Source organism: Elgaria multicarinata, chromosome 20 (assembly GCF_023053635.1).
Source record: "Elgaria multicarinata webbii isolate HBS135686 ecotype San Diego chromosome 20, rElgMul1.1.pri, whole genome shotgun sequence".
Lineage (NCBI taxonomy): Eukaryota > Metazoa > Chordata > Lepidosauria > Squamata > Anguidae > Elgaria > Elgaria multicarinata.
The window spans coordinates 14770850-14787085 of NC_086190.1; the positions used below are offsets into that span (position 1 = coordinate 14770850).

General features: G+C 48.2%; 1 protein-coding gene across 8 annotated transcripts in view; it reads right to left on the reverse strand.

Annotated features, from left to right (window-relative positions):
* Nucleotides 1-16236, reverse strand: part of SAMD11 (sterile alpha motif domain containing 11) — a 273793-nt gene that overhangs the window by 126438 nt on the left and 131119 nt on the right. The window lies entirely within an intron of this gene.

Below are 16236 nucleotides of genomic sequence, written 5' to 3' on the forward strand. Positions count from 1 at the left end.
GCCGCTTCCGGAGCCTCCGTTGGATAAAAATACTTTAAATAAATAGCAAAGGGATTTAGGAACCCTGGAAAGTGGGTGAAAGCAAGAGAGGGAGAAAGTTGCAAGGAGGAAGAGCAGCGGGCACGCATGGGTTATGCACCCCTCTCTTCCACCACTTTTGCCCACAAAATGTACCTGTGGCGTTACACCCCACAAGTCAATTCCAAATGTATGTCTGCGGTTTGTAAGTCTGTGGTTTTTAGAATGTTGGCCTGAGTGGGCGGAGTTAGAATGTCTTGGGAGGGGGAGGAGTCATATATAAGGGAAGGACGGAGGGGATTGTGGGGGACTTGTTAGGTCCTCTTAGAGTCTTTAGTGGTCTCTGTGTTGAGGGTACTTAAGTTCTGGGAAATTTGAGGGTCAGTGTAGTGAGTGGTGTCTTTAGGGTGTGGTGTTCACGTAGTGGAAGTATATTAATCAATACTGATAATAAAGAAAGTTCAAGAGTGATTGTGTGAGAAAAAGGAAAGCGCGAATGTGAATGAGTGACCGGATTGTATGAAAGGTTTCAAAAAAGGTTTTTAAATGTTGCTATTTGAAACAAAGCTTATGAACTTTTAAAAATAAATTTTGATTGTTTTGTTTTTAAACTACCACAAAAAGCCCACGTGTCTGTTTGGCATTTATCATCTTAAGTTTACACATTTAACACCCACTCTGACAATCATTCACCTAAGCAGATGTAACTCACAGCGCATTATTATATATATTAAAATCCATTCTCCATTTTAAACCCCTTTCTCCACATAGTTTGGAGGAAGGTGGGTTTTATCCCTTGCCTCAGGCGTATCAAGCGGTGGTGCTTAGCTTGAGCAGGGAGTAGCCTCGGCCGGGTCTGTTGTTCAGAGCCTGTGTCGTGGCAGTACCCGCTAACGGTTTTGCACATTCACCAGCAAACACAGGAAGGGTCCTGCAAGGCGCCACAGAGATTCTGGTTCTGCCCCAATAAAATTATATCCCTGAAGCCTTTCCTAAGAAACCCGTGGTTGAGTGTTTCCTCTCTTGCCGGATGCCTTCGCTCAGGATCACCAGAACTTGAATGCCTCCCTAAGACCTCGCCGCGCATCTCTTTCCCAAAGCGGTGCGATTTATTGTGTCAATTAGAGCCGGCGGCGTGCAAATTGCCCACGCCCGACAAGCGCGGGACTGCCTGCAGGAGCGAAGGAGGACGTCGCCAATCGACTCATAAAAACCGTTTAATGGCCATTACGGGACCGAAGAGCAGTTACCCCAGTCACAGTGGCTGCCCAGGGACTCATCATACTGAGCAAAGGGCCGGAGGGATGGGGGGAGACCAAACTATTCACAACCCCACAGACACAGCACTAGGGAGAACACTCAGGAACCCACACTGAGCGACTGAACTTCCTTTAGCAGCCCTGTCAGGCTTACAAGTGGCAGGGTTCAAGCGCATGCTGATAAGAAGGGAAAATCCGTGCGGTCGCGGTAATTCATCAACTAAAACTAGTTTATTCCAAGAATAAAGTACTTCTATTACTGTCTACACTGCTAATGCAAGGTGGGCTGGGTAAAAGCTACTTCTGTCCGCTGCGAATTTAGGGATGGGCGAATGATCAAAACTTAAGCTTCTCCGAATTCGTGTCCCTATGAAACGGACAAATGTGTCAATTCAGTATTCACCCACTTTTATAAAAAAAATCTCAGGTTGTTTTTGTCCCAAACATGAAGAACTTCACAAATGCTGATAAATTCTTAACTAAACTGAACTGGAATGAAATTCTTGTCCATTGCTACAAGTAAGTGAAACCATGACCTGTTTCTAGCCCCATTTATATCTGCCTCCATTTCCCACTCCTGCCTATGTTGAATTTTAGAATGTAAGCTTCTTCGGGCAGGGACCTGTCCTGTTGTACCCTGTAAACTGGGATGAAGAGGGAAAAGGCACCGTAAACTGGAAACAAAAGAGAGACAAACGGCAGTGCTCAAAAAAAGAAAACTGAACACAGTACATTTTCTTTTTTCAAGCACTGGAATTCACCTCCCTTTTATTTCCAGTACCCTGGTAAAGTATCACACACACTGATAGCGCTAATTTCTTTCTCCTCCTTGCATGCCAGTCCAAAGGGTAAGGCTGCAATACAGCATGCCTCAACCTATTTTATTTACGTGCATGTCCTGAAAGTTTAGTATGGATAACGAATAAGTGTTAGGAGTTCTGAAGACAAGCGTTTGTCTTTAAAGTTTCTATCAGTACATAAAACACACTCACTCAAAACAGCTGCACTGCCTGTGAGTTTTCTATTGCCGACAAGCCATCCTGAGCAATTAGAATGTTTATGAACATTCCATGACATCACAACAGCTCAGCCAATGGCTGGGAGGCTTGAAGATAACTAGCAGTGGGCAGTCGTGCATCTCAGATTTATTTATTTATTGCAGATACCGTAAGGTTTCCTAGTCACTAAAAATTAGGTGTTAGCAAAAAGTTGGCTGAACTCAAGGTTAGATCCTAATTCGTTCTGGTTTGTCTCCTCCGGGACTAGCACAACAACCACAGCATACATCAAACATTTGAAACATTTCACAGTTACGAGTCTAGTATCCTGCCTGGGAAAACCATCACCGCCGCCACACACACACGCCAGAAAAATAATAATGGTATTTTAAGAAAGAGTCATAATTTCATTCACTTCCAGGACAAACACCGAATCAGCCCGAAGGAAATCCCTCCGGATGTGGCCTCATTTTATGACCCTGTGATCCTCCTCCGCTGTGTGCGAGGATGTGGAGGGGGGAAACATATTTTATCTTCTTCCTTTTGGCTTCCCCTATCCTTAAAACCTGGAATCTTGAATGTCTCTCTCTTTAACAGCACTCAATATGAAAAAGAAAACAGCTTCCATTTTTTAAAACCAGAGATACTGGGGCAAATTTCTTCCTGGAACTCTCACTGTCCATGCCAAGTTTTAAACCACCTTCCCCCAAGCTGGTGCGCTCTCTAGAACCATCAGCCTACAACTCCCATCACTAGCTGGGGGTGATGGAAGTTGTAGTCTTGACATATAAAAAGTTGTACAACTTCCAGCATTCCCCAGGCCTTTTTCTGTCTAAAAATGATAGGATTGCACCCTTAATTTCTAGGAGTGGATACTGAAATGGCAGCAACGAAGCACTCTGAGCATAAGCAGAGGTGCCATTTATTTATTTATTTATTTATTGTTGCATTTATATCCCGCCTTTTTCTCTCCAAGGTAGCGTACATAATCCTCCTCCTCCTCCTCTCCATTTTATCCTTACAACAACAACCCTGCGAGGTAGGTTGGGCTGAGAGTCTGTGACTGGCCCATAGCCATCAGGACTAGTAACCATTGATAGCCTTCTCCAGGAATGTATCCACCCTTCTTTTAAAACCATCCAAATGGGTGGCCATAAGTACATCTTGTAGTGTACTTGATTTATTTATTATTATTGCATTTATATCCCGTCTTTTTTCCTCCGAGGAACCCAAGGCAGCGTTCATAATCCTCCTCCTCTTCTCCATTTTATCCTCACAACAACAACAACCCTGTGAGGTAGGCTGGGCTGAGAGTCCGTGACTAGCCCAAAGTCACCCAGTGGGTTTCCATGGCCGAGTGGGGACTAGAACCCGGATCTCCCGACTCCCAGTCTGACACTTTAGCCACTACGCTACACTGGCTCTGTTCACAATGTCACCGCCCCAACAACAACAGCATCTCTCATTTTGTTAGACATGACAATATTGAGAACTGCCGATACAGGTAGAGCTTGCAGGCAGAAGCAGTTCTGGATCTTAGGAGGAGGAAAATATCAAAATGCAATTGCCCTGCCTTGTTCACAGAATTTTACACCTGTGCTTTGCCATTTCTTCTGTATTTCTTCTTACCTGGGGGGGACGGGACGCATTAAGGAAGGAAAAATGGAAACGCTGCCCAATGCCTTTTGATTCGTAGCACTAAAATTGCCCATCTGTTAGCTCCCCAAATCTACAAAAAAGAAAGTGGAGAGGGAACGTCTCTCACACAGACACACACAGAGAGACAGAAAGACAGACACACACGCGGAAATCAATGTGGTGTGCGTGTGTTTTGTCCCCATCTTGAACTGCGCTCTGGTTTCCTACGGAGATGCCGTAGGAAAGGAGAGATTCCCACTCGGAACAGCCAGCTGAGGTTAGCCAAATGACTAGGACAAAACCGCCCTCCGCCCACCAAGCTAACCCTTCAGGCGTCGCCCCCGCCAGCCGCGATGTCCTGGCCAAAAAAATAAAAATGGAAACGGAGCGTTTTCCGGCAGGATAAAGAACCGCAGCAGGGCTTTGCAGATGGGTGGAAAGTACAGGCGCAGGGGGAGGGGGGCGTGTTTAGGAACGGTTCCCTGCTCTCAGAGGGAAGGTCAAGGCGTATAAACGCCCTGGTTGTGATGTAGTACAGCTGCCAGAAAAACGAGGAAGGATTCCTTCCAGCGGGGTCCCTGGCGAGCGTTTAATTGATCCCAGAGACGCGGAGGCCTCGGCTAAGGCGGAATGTGTAACGTGGGGTGGGGGCAGAAGAGACCGGAGAGAAAAGCTTTCGCGAGGAAGTAGAGTCAGACAGGCTGGGTGGTTGAGTGCGGGGGAGGAGAAGCAGCATTTGCAGAGTTGGAGGGAGCATCTTTAGATAAAGAGTAGGACCGGCGTCAAGGGTAGACTCTGGCCGCAGCTAGACCTAAGGTTTATCCTGGGATCATCCAGGGTTCGCCCCTGCCTGAGCACTGGATCCCCTGTGTGTCACCTAGATGAACAGGTTTGACCCCTGGACAATCCAGGGATAAACCTTAGGTCTAGCTATGGCCTTAGATGGGTACCTGTGGTGTAGCGGCTAAGGTGTTGGGCTGGGAGACGGGAGATCCGGGTTCTAGTCGCCACTCAGCCATGGAAACCCACTGGGTGACTTTGGGCCAGTTACAGACTCTCAGCCCAACCTACCTCACAGGGTTGTTGTTGTGAGGATACAATGGAGGAGAGGAGGGTTGCGTACGCCGCCTTGGGTTCCTTGGAGGAAAAAAGGCGGGATAGAAATGCAACGAACAAACAATATACGCACACAACCCCAAATGGAGCAAAGCACTCAAAATTCCACTGGGTTTTCATTCTCTTGTTATGACGCAAAAGTTGGGTTGGGCTCCCAAAAACATGGAAACTGTGGCTGGGGAAATAAAAGGGAAAGGGGGGGACAAGCGGGAGGGGTTTTAATTAGGATACGGTACAGCCGAGAAGGCCAGAGATTCGCACGGCAAGCGGCAGGGGACGGTCCTCTGCCCACTCCCCTCCGTCGTGGCTGGTTTTCTCCTCCTGCTTTATCGCCGGCTGCGATTACCTCAAGGGTCACGCCGGGTTCCGAAATAAGCCCCCCGTCTCTCCCAGAGGCCTTCATTACGCCTCCCAGGCCAGCGGCCTCAACACGGCTGATTGTTCCGATAGCAAATCCAGGGCTGGGGGCAGCCGTCGCCTCGCTTCCCCGGCGCTTAAACCGGCTTTGCTATTAGAACTCGGGCCTCCGATAAAACAAGCGTCTCAGGCCCTGTGCCCGGGCCCGGCTCTGACGTTCAAGTAATGAGCAAATGAATAAAAGAACAGGCAGTGTGTTCTCTCTCGCTGTCTCTCCAGGCTTTGCTGCCGAGCGGGTTTTCCTCGTCACCTGTCAAAAGCGGCCGAGTTTGCACGCCCCCCCCCCCACGCCGCGGTTGCTAATGCGGTTCACTGCATACGCCGCCGGGATCCGCGTCACGACGGCTGCCCGGTGGCCGTAGAGGACAAACGTGGGCAAAGAAGGGTAAAGGGGGCACCGCCCTTCCCTTTCAGAACCACCCTGGCCTTTAAATTTGTTTATTTATTTATTTATTACATTTTTATACCGCCCAATAGCTGAAGCTCTCTGGGCGGTTCACAAAAATTAAAAGCCATAATAAACCAACCAACAGGTTAAAAGCACAATTCCAAAATGCAGTGTAAAAAGCACAACCAGGATAAAACCACGCAGCAAAATTGATATAAGATTAAAATACAGAGTTAAAACAGTAAAATTTAAATTTAAGTTAAAATTAAGTGTTAAAATACGGAGAGAATAAAAAGGTCTTCAGCTGGCGATGTAAAGGAGTACAGTGTAGGCGCCAGACGGACCTCTCTGGGGAGCTCATTCCACAGACGGGGTGCCACAGTGGAGAAGGCCCTGCTCCTAGTAGCCACCTGCCTCACTTCCTTTGGCAGGGGCTCACGGAGAAGGGCCCCTGTAGATGATCTTAAGGTCCGGGCATGTACATATGGGAGGAGGCGTTCTTTCAGATAACCTGGCCCCAAACCGTTTAGGGCTTTGAATGTTAGTACCGGCACTCTGAATCGGGCCCGGACCTGGACTGGCAGCCAATGAAGTTGTAAAAGGACTGGCGTAATGTGATCTCGCCGGCCAGTCCCTGTTAGTAAATGGGCTGCCCTAAATCACCATATGAAATAGGCTTCCCCAAACCCGGCACCCTCCGGATGTGTTGGGACTACAACTCCCAGCATTCCAATGGCCGGGGGATGATGGGAATTGGAGCCCGGCCCGTTTGGGAGGCATCTGATTAGGAAACGCTGCTCGTTGGGCCTTGCGTACACTTCACTCCCGCATAGGAGGGTGTCGGAATAGGCTGAGGGGCAGATTCCGTTTCATGGAAGGTCTCAAGAGGCAGAGCCCAAATACAAATAAATAAATAAATAAATTAGCAGCCTATTTTAGCTGAAAGCTTTTAATGCCAGCAACTAAGCCTTGGGAACGGCGTTACAACCTATGAAAATGGAGGGGGGGGGGAAATGTGCGAAAGCCAGGAAACAGTCAAATAAGCAGTGGTTCGAGGAAAGGAGCTGCAGCGATCTGAGGAACTGGATTGGGACCCACAGAGCTCTCTTCCCCTGTGCTTTGCCCATAGCTGATTCCCTGGTACTGCAACATCAGGAAGAAATGCATCCATTTTCTATGCCCCAATGAACAGACAACTTTCCTTCTGAACGATTAGGCTGCCATCCTAAACACTGTCCCAAGGGACTAAATCCCTTTACATGCAGTGGGACTCACTCCCTACGTCAGGGAAGGGCAGGCTTCAGGCCTGTGGGATCCACTTCGTTTTATTACTTGTGACCCAAGATTCAACCTAAGCCGGGCACAAAGTTGTAGCTCAGGGTGAAGGATGGAAGTTGGCGTTCACTTAGGATTAAGGGACAGGTAACCTCTGAGCACATGCCAAGCCCAGCGAATTGTTTTTAATATCATAACGGAGTCATAATCCTTTCATATAACAATTCAATCCTGGTTGTGCACACGTGCGTGTGTGACGTGATTCCATCTTCAACAGCCTAATTTAGGGCCTATAAAAAACCCTTTTTGCTAATGTTAACTGATTAGGAGTCAGAAAATCCTGGCTGATCTATTGCAAATCACCCAGAGATCTACCAGTTCCCATGCAGAGGTAACCTCAAGATTACGGAAATGCACTTATAGAATCATAGAATAGTAGAGTTGGAAGGGGCCTATAAGGCCATCGAGTCCACTGTGTGAACAGAGCACTGGACTAAATGGACCCTTGGTTTGATCCAGCAGGGCGCTTATGATGTTCTTACAGGCCGTGTGAATTCCCTGCTGCAACATCATGTTCGTCTGCATGCATTACTTTTCTACGTGAGGGGCGGGGGGGGGGAAACATGCCGAAAATCAGGAATGCAGCACAATCCTACACTATGTTTACTCGGAAGCAGGTCTCAATGGGTCTCGCTCCTTGGCGAGGACGCGGCCGTAGCTTCCAATGTTTTGCAGCTGGGAGTGAGGAGTCAAAGATCGGCACCATCTGCTCATAACCCAAAACCACCCTGACTCTTCCGTATTTCCCCCTTAGCCTTGGAACAGCGCTGTGCTTTTCCTTCTGCCCCAGGATGATGGTAAATTCCACCACAGGGAAATTCCGCACGTCTGTAATTTTGGCAGAACATCTGCTGGGAGGATTCTCGTGCCCCTCGGGGCAAAAGCCTGTCTGGGCCACCCCCAAACGCAAAGCAACATCCGGTTCTTTCAGCCCTGGTAGCTGTTTTCTGCATCCTTCTCCTCTAACAATTCACAATATCTTTCAGACAGACACCGGAAGACTCCAAAACCATCACGAACTTGGAGAACCCGGCTATATTCCGGCTGTTGATCTCCAACAGATTAAACCTCTAACAGCAGGAATGCGTTCGTGTTTGTTAGCACACGCACTGGAAGAACACGGGTGGTTCACAAATTGCTGATGACGCTGTGTGAAATCCCAGGCACCAAACCACAGTGATTGCACAATAAAAGCCTTGTGTGGAACCGCCCTCACTCCTCCTTATACTTCTTTCATGCCCTTGAGCAATTCAGCCATTGGATTTCCAAACCGTAAGTCATCAGGCAACCATGAGGACTACCGACTTATTTTTTTAAAAAAATTAAACCTAGGATTCTAAAAGGGCGACGGTGGCATGGAGAGGAGGGTGGGAAAAGGTTGTATGGGCTCCTTGCTGCAAGAAACTTTTTGAGCTTTTAAACTGGAGCAACTGTGACCAATTTTGCCACTTGCCTAGCCGCCTATGGCGAGTAACAATCGTCACCAGGTGACCAAACGCAAAAGCTTTTGTCAATTGTTTTTATTTTGGGCTGCAGGTGACTAACGTAGGTCTGGGGAAAGGTTTGTTGCAGGTCAGGTCTACGCTGAGTCTCAAATTCTTTAATCTCTAACAACAAACCATTGAACAGGTCTGGATCGCTAGGTGTACAGCGTTAGGGTACGAAGCACAAACACATCTCACTGGTCTTTATCACCGTCATGAGCTGCCAAGGCTAGAACCAATATCACAGAATCATAGACTAGCAGAGTTAGAAGGGGCCTACAAGGCCATCGAGTCCAACCCCCTGCTCAATGCAGGAATCCACCCTAAAGCATCCCTGACAGATGGCTGTCCGGCTGCCTCTTGAAGGCCTCTAGTGTGGGAGAGCCCACAACCTCACCAGGCAACTGATTCCATTGTCATACTGCTCTAACAGTCAGGAAGTTTTTCCTTATGTCCAGCTGGAATCTGAGTTCCTTTAACTTGAGCCCGTGATTCCGTGTCCTGCACTCTGAGAGGATCGAGAAGAGATCGTGGCCCTCCTCTGAGTGACAACCTTTGAAGTGTTTGAAGAGTGCTATCATGTCTCCCCTCAATCTTCTCTTCTCCAGGCTATATGGATCTCCTAGAGATCCATAGAGCAGGGCTACCAGAATTAACCATTCCGAACACTCTTTTGGCAGTAATTGGTTCCTGGAGTCGACAGCAACTCCAGCCAAGCCAGCCAAGGGCTCCTCCTGGCCAAGTAGGTCTATTAAGGCTTCCTGTTCAGGCAGGGACTTTGCCTGGATGACAGCAAGGTTCTCTCAATCCTGGTTCACCTCTCCCCTCCCTATCCCACTTCAAGTTGTCCAAGTAAAGCCTCTCATCACTCAAGTCAATGGGAAGACATATTTCCAACAAGCTCACTCGGATCTCGGATTTGGATGGGTCCTCGTCGCTGCAAAAAATCTCCCAAGTGCAAGATCAGAGCAGCCTGTTCAAGGGTTTGGTGGTAGAGATTAAGGAATTTGAGATGCAGCGTAGAACTGACCTGCAACAAACCTTTCCCCAGACCTACGCTAGTCACCTGCAGCCCAAAATAAAAACAATTGACAAAAGCTTTTCCGTTTGGTCACCTGGTGACGATTTTTACTTGCCATAGGCGGCTAAGGCAAACAATGCAAAGCTAGAGAGCCCAACGTAAGAGTGAGCAACTCCTGCAAAAAGAGAGAGAGAAAGAGAAGCAGAGAGCTGCACCTGAGGTGCCTGGGAGATGACCATGGCCCTTGGAGCGTGCAGTGCCGCAGGTCCTCTCCAACTGCACTCAACCGTGTTTGCCTCGAATACTAGCTCCTTTTTTCAATTAAACTTCTCCCAACCTGGAACGTATTAGAGGTTTGCTAGAATTTATGAATTACTACCAGCTCCCAAACCTTTTGCTTTGCAAAACCAACAAACTGCACGGAAGGTTTCCAGGCACACAATGGATGGAAATGTTGAAACGGCCAACTGTTCTAACCTTGGCCGCGTGCCTCCCTTCTTGCTCCAGGTCCGGCGTACCTTACTCCCCGGAGGGGGCGCTGCAATTTGTCAGAGCCCAGAAAGTTTCCTTAATAGCTTTGTCAAGGGAGTCCCAGAACAATTTTATTCCATCAAATCGGGCTTCGGTCTAAATTAGTCTTTGGACCTAGATGCCACTTCGGCTGAATGCTCCTTGCTGCTCGGAAAGGCAGCAAAGGACAGAGGGAGGGTAGTCGAAAGAACAGCCAGGGCTTTGGAGATAATCTGCTAGTATTTACTCGAGGTGCCGATAAAAGAACACGAAGGCAGATTGTAAATTCTTTGCATCTTCAGAATCTTTGATCCTCTGCTGCTAGTGACAGGATGGATAATTTCCAGAGGTCAATGCAGCTACTCCCTTCCAGATGGACGGTTGAGGAACCACCTTTCCCAATTCTCTCCTGCTGTAATTCTGGAAGTGGGGAACGGAGAGTCTCCCTAACCACCTATACGCTTGGGAGGGAGGAGGGAGCAGAAAAGGTCAAAGTGGGGGAAAGATTCCCAGTTCCACGTGTGACCCCGGCTAAGCCGCCGCAGCCCGTGTTTCCACAAGAATCCCCCCATCTGCAACACGCAAGCGGCTTTGTAAAGCAGGGGTCCCCAACCCCTGGGCCCCGGACTGGTCCCGGTCTGTGGCCTGTCAGGAACCGGGCCGCGTTCTCATTGACAACAATGCAATTTCTGCATTGACAACAACCAAAACGAGATTACGGAGTCGACCGGACATAAGCAACACACTGCGGGTGTCACTGTCTCCCATCACCCCCAGATGGGACTATCTAGTTGCAGGAAAACAAACTCAGGGCTGCCATTTTCGGCTCTGCTTCTTCCAGGATCCCAGTTTTCCGAAGGTCTAGGCTAGGGCAGCAGAAGGCAAGGGAGGAAGAATGAAGCGATGGTGACCAATCTGCATGGCTTTAAAAGCCTGCATGATTAGACAAATTAATGAAGAAGAGGCTAGCAACGGCTACTAGCCCTGATGGCCAAATTATGTGCTACCTTCAGTACCAGAAGCAGTACGGCTCTGTACATTAGTTGCCAGGGAACATGACCTATTGCACTTATGTCCTATTTGTGGGCTTCTCATTGGGGCATCTGGTTGGCCACCGTGTAAACAGAACATTGGACTAGACGGGCCCATGGTCCAATCCAGCATGGCTCCTCTTAGAACTCTTAAAAAGAAAGTCAATGTGACACAGTGGTTAGAGTACCAAACTAGGATCAGGGAGACGCAAGTTCGAATCCCTGTTCAGCCAGGAAGATCTCTGGGTGATCTTGGGCGAGTCACCATCTCTCAGCCTAACCTACCTCGCAGGATCGTTGTGAGAAAAAATAGACCTATACAACAGTTGTCTATGTCTATATTTTGTTATTTAATTGTTATTTTTATTTTCTTTTATGTTTTTTTTTGTTTGTTTAAAAATTAACAATAAAAGCATTGATTATGAAAAGGATAGTTGTGAGAAAACAGGTGGGATATAACCAACTACACAGAAAACCCTGAATGCTGTGAAGGAAGAGTTGATGGAAAGAGCAATAAATAAGTACATAAATAAATATAAGTCAAATGGGCTAGAAACAGCAGCCCTGCAAGAAGGCCTCGAATTTATCAACTACCATATTTCTTCGATTCTAAGACACACTTTTCCCCCCCATATAAACATCTCTAAAAACGGGGTGTGTCTTAGAATCGCAGGTGCATTTATTATTTCTTAGAATCAAAGCTTTTTTTTCTGTTGGTGGTATTGAAATTAGTGTGCGTCTTACAAGCGATGGCGTCTCACAATCGAAGAAATACGGTGGTTTTAAAAGAGTATGAGACTGCTTTTAGACTTTGCTTCCAATTATGCAGTCACACACATACAGACGTATTTTGTGCCATTTTCATCTCTGATCAAATAGGTCTGGCAGGTTTTTGAAACAAGACCCAAAAAGCCTGCACGAACAGTTTGCCCAGAGGCATAAGAAAGGGGAGTCAACACACCAAAACCACAGGCACCATTTTAACTGTGAGGGTGCGGGGAGAGGAGACAAGACGGTTTTCTGTTTCCAGACTCAAACAAGGCCCTGTTGAGAAAGCCTGAAAACATGATAGCACTCTACAAATACTTGAAAGGTTGTCACACAGAGGAGGGCCAGGATCTCTTCTCGATCCTCCCAGAGTGCAGGACATGGAATAACGGGCTCAAGTTAAAGGAAGCCAGATTCCGGCTGGACAGCAGGAAAAACGTCCTGATTGTTAGAGCGGTACGACAATGGAACCAGTGACCTAGGGAGGTTGTGGGCTCTCCCACACTCGAGACCTTCAAGAGGCAGCTGGACAACCCTCTGTCAGGTATGTTTTAGGGTGGATTCCTGCATTGAGCAGGGGGTTGGACGTGATGGCCTTATAGGCCCCTTCCAACTCTACTATTCTATGATTTCTATAACTGAAAAGACCAGTCCTTTAGCAAAGGTATCCCATCCTGTCCTAAACTCTTGCAAGTAAGTGGGTACCCACTGGATCCATCGCCAGGCAAGCAAGGCAAAAGAGGCCTTCCATGGCAAAATGGAATTATAATTTTTTTAAAAAAGGAAGGGGAGGTTGATTTATCCCACCACACAGGCGCATCTCCATAAAACATTGATCCATGATCTCCGGTCTCCTGGCCCCTCTCAGAACACCACTCCCTCGCCACAAATACACAAATCTCACCCCAAGCCATCTGAGACTTGTGCACGTGCATGTGTGTAAGACGAGCCTCCCATTCACAATCCGTCTGATGATTCGTCTGCCACACGGGGAGTGGGGGGAGTGAGGAGGTGGGAGAGAAAAGAGATTTTCCAGCAAATTGCATTACTTTGTTTGGTCAATTGGCCTACAAATTGATTTTCCTGTACAAATAATGAACATTTATGGCTATTTTCCCTATAGGCTCGCTTTATTTGCCACGTAACAAAGAGCGATTTTCCCGGATTTTTTTCTCCCCCTTTGTTTTGGGGGAGACTTGAGCTCTTTGCCGTCAGTGATGGGGAAGAGAGATGAAAGGGAATGTCTCCTTCAGCAATATGGGAAGATGCTACAGAGGGGGAAGAAGAAGAAGAAGAAAAACTCCATAGGACAGGTGATTGGTGGGAGATTCAGGACAAATAAAAGGAAGGACTTCTTCACACAGCGCAGAGTTAAATTATGGAACTCACGACCACAAGATGTAGTGATGGCGACCCATCTGGATGGCTTTAAAGGGGAGTTGGATAAAGTCCTAGAGGCGAAGGCTATCAAGGGCTATGGCTATGTGATACCTCCAGGATCCAAGGCGCACTAGTTGCTGGGGAACATGGGTGGGAGGGTGCTGTTGCACCATGTCCTGCTTGTTCATCCCTGGCCGACGGCTGGTTGGCCACTGTGGGAACAGAGTGCTGGACTAGATGGACCCTTGGTCTGATCCAGCAGGGCTCTTCTGATGTTCTTATGCTCTTCGCAATGGTAGTACCCCATTTTTGCATGAGGAAGGTCTCAGGGCTGCTCCCCAGCATGTCCAGGTAGGGCTGGAAAACGTCTTGTCTGAAACCAGGTGTGTTATGCACAGAGGCCACAATGAAGAATGTCTATATTTGGAATTTTTTTAAAAAAATATCCTAGGATTTATTTAAAGTTCACAGGAGGCAAAGGCAGCCCATTAATATAGGATCCAAATCATCTCAAATAAAAATAAATTCTAATAATTTGCACCCTGCCCCACATCATACCAAACTAATGGGAAAAGTTTCTTCTGAGCTGAATTACCATGTGGGGCAGCCTTCCTCAACCTGGGGCACTCCAGATGTGTTGGACTGCATCTCCCAGAATGCCCCAGCCAGCTGGCTGGGGCATTCTGGGAGTTGTAGTCCAACACATCTGGAGCGCTCCAGGTTGAGGAAGGCTGATGTAGGGGGAGATTTCTGGGGGAGGGAGGGAGGGAGGTCCTGCAGCACATGGAAGGGGAGAGTTAACCCTTCCCTAACCAGCTGCCAGCCCCTTTGAAAATTCCCCCCTGTATCATCATTAAGGAAAAAATGAAACAAGGAAACTTCCTTTGACAACCATGGAGACTCAGAGCACTAAGGAAAACATCCAGGGCCCTGGGAAATCGATCCAGGGACCATCAGGCCTATCCATGCCCCTAATTACAAACGGCAGGCCACGGCTCCGTTCACGCAACACGTTTCTCTACGCAGAGTGAAAACTCCACTCAACGCTTGAGTTTGTAGGGTTTACCCACCACACAACATGGGGTCGAGTAAAAGTCAACGCGGCATTTGACTGGCAATTCCTCCACCCTCTCTCCTCCCACCCACCCCGGTCCTCCCAATGGTATCCCATCAGCCATTGCTGGGGAAAAAACCCCACCAATCCCGACAGCTCTCCTAGAGCGGCACTCGCTCCTTTCGCCGCTCTCGCCAGGGAACTCTGTAGCCAGTGGGAAAAGTCCACTCAACGCAACGGGGAACTCCACGGAGCCCTCCACATAACAGTTGTGGATCTTCAGCGTGGAGTATCTTCTAAAAAAAAAAAAAACTCCACCATGGGGTGGAGTTTCCCCTCCAAGCAGCACATTTCTTAACAGTGGTATAAAACCTCCACGGCGGCGTTCTAAAGCCACCGCTGAGAAACGTGTCGTACGGACTGAGCCAATGACATTTGCACCCAAACCGCCAGAAAATCCCGTGAATGTGGGAGGGCGATTGCACAATAGAAGCCTCATCTGGAAACACCCAGACTCAAGCTAGGCCTATGGAGCAGATCCAAACAGCAAGCACGGAGGCCGAATCACGCTCCTTCCCCTCCAAAACAGATGCATATGACTCAAAAGCTCCCCCGCCCCGATCCCGACTGACACAGCCTACGCCCGAGTTCACAGCACAGGAGTCATCCGAAGGCTGGCAAGCGTCCTCATTAAAAACCTCCACGCCATCGACTTAAAAAGCGAGATGCGGCCTTTGATGGGAATCTTCCTTTAATTCTTTTCTCCAAAAAGGGTTTCTGCCCCATTTCCAAACCACCCACCTACACCCACCCACAACCGACACAAAATTATCTGGGGTTCGCGGACTGCACAAAGCTAAGAAACTACTGAACGATAAGTGGTCTGGGAATTTGAGGAGGCCTGAGGTTCCCAATACCGGCCTTAAAGACTAACAAATGTATTGTGGCAGAAGCACCTCTGGTTTATCCTACCCCTCATCTGATTTCCTGTTCAAAATCACCCCCCACCCGAAGCTGCTGTGGGTGAAAACAGCAGAATCCCTATCAAAGCAAAGAGCAGGTTAAAGGAAGCCAGATTTCAGCTGGACTTCAGGAAAAACTTCCTGACTGTTAGAGCAATACGACAATGGAATCAGTTGCCTGGTGAGGTTGTGGGCTCTCCCACACTAGAGGCCTTCAAGAGGCAGCTGGACAAGCATCTGTCAGGGATGCTTTAGGGTGGATTCCTGCATTGAGCAGGGGGTTGGACTCGATGGCCTTGCAGGCCCCTTCCAACTCTGCTATTCTATGATTCTATGAAAGGGTTAAAGCCTCCACCCATCACAATCCTGCCATGGGTCAGCTCCAACGCACACTACTTTTTAATGAAAGCAAAGATATTCCAGTGGAATCACACATTATTATTATTAATTGCATTTATATCCCACGTTTTTCCTCCGAGGAGCCCAAGACGGCATACATAATTCTCTTCCTCCTCTCCATTGTATCCTCACAACAACAACCCTGTGAGGTAGGTTGGGCTGAGAGACTGTGACAGGCCCAAAGTCACCTAGTGGGTTTCCATGGCTGAGTGGGGACTAGAACCCGGATCTCCCGACTCCCAGTCTGACCACTTTAGCCACTACACCACACTGTAGTCTACTTTAATCTTCTGGCTGAAATGGTTCAAGGCATATAGGCCATAGCTAGACCTAAGGTTTATCCCTGGATCGTCCAGGGGTCAAACCGGTTCATCTAGGTGACACACAGGGGATCCAGTGCTCAGGCAGGGGTGAACCCTGGATGATCCCAGGATAAACCTTAGGTCTAGCTGTGGCCT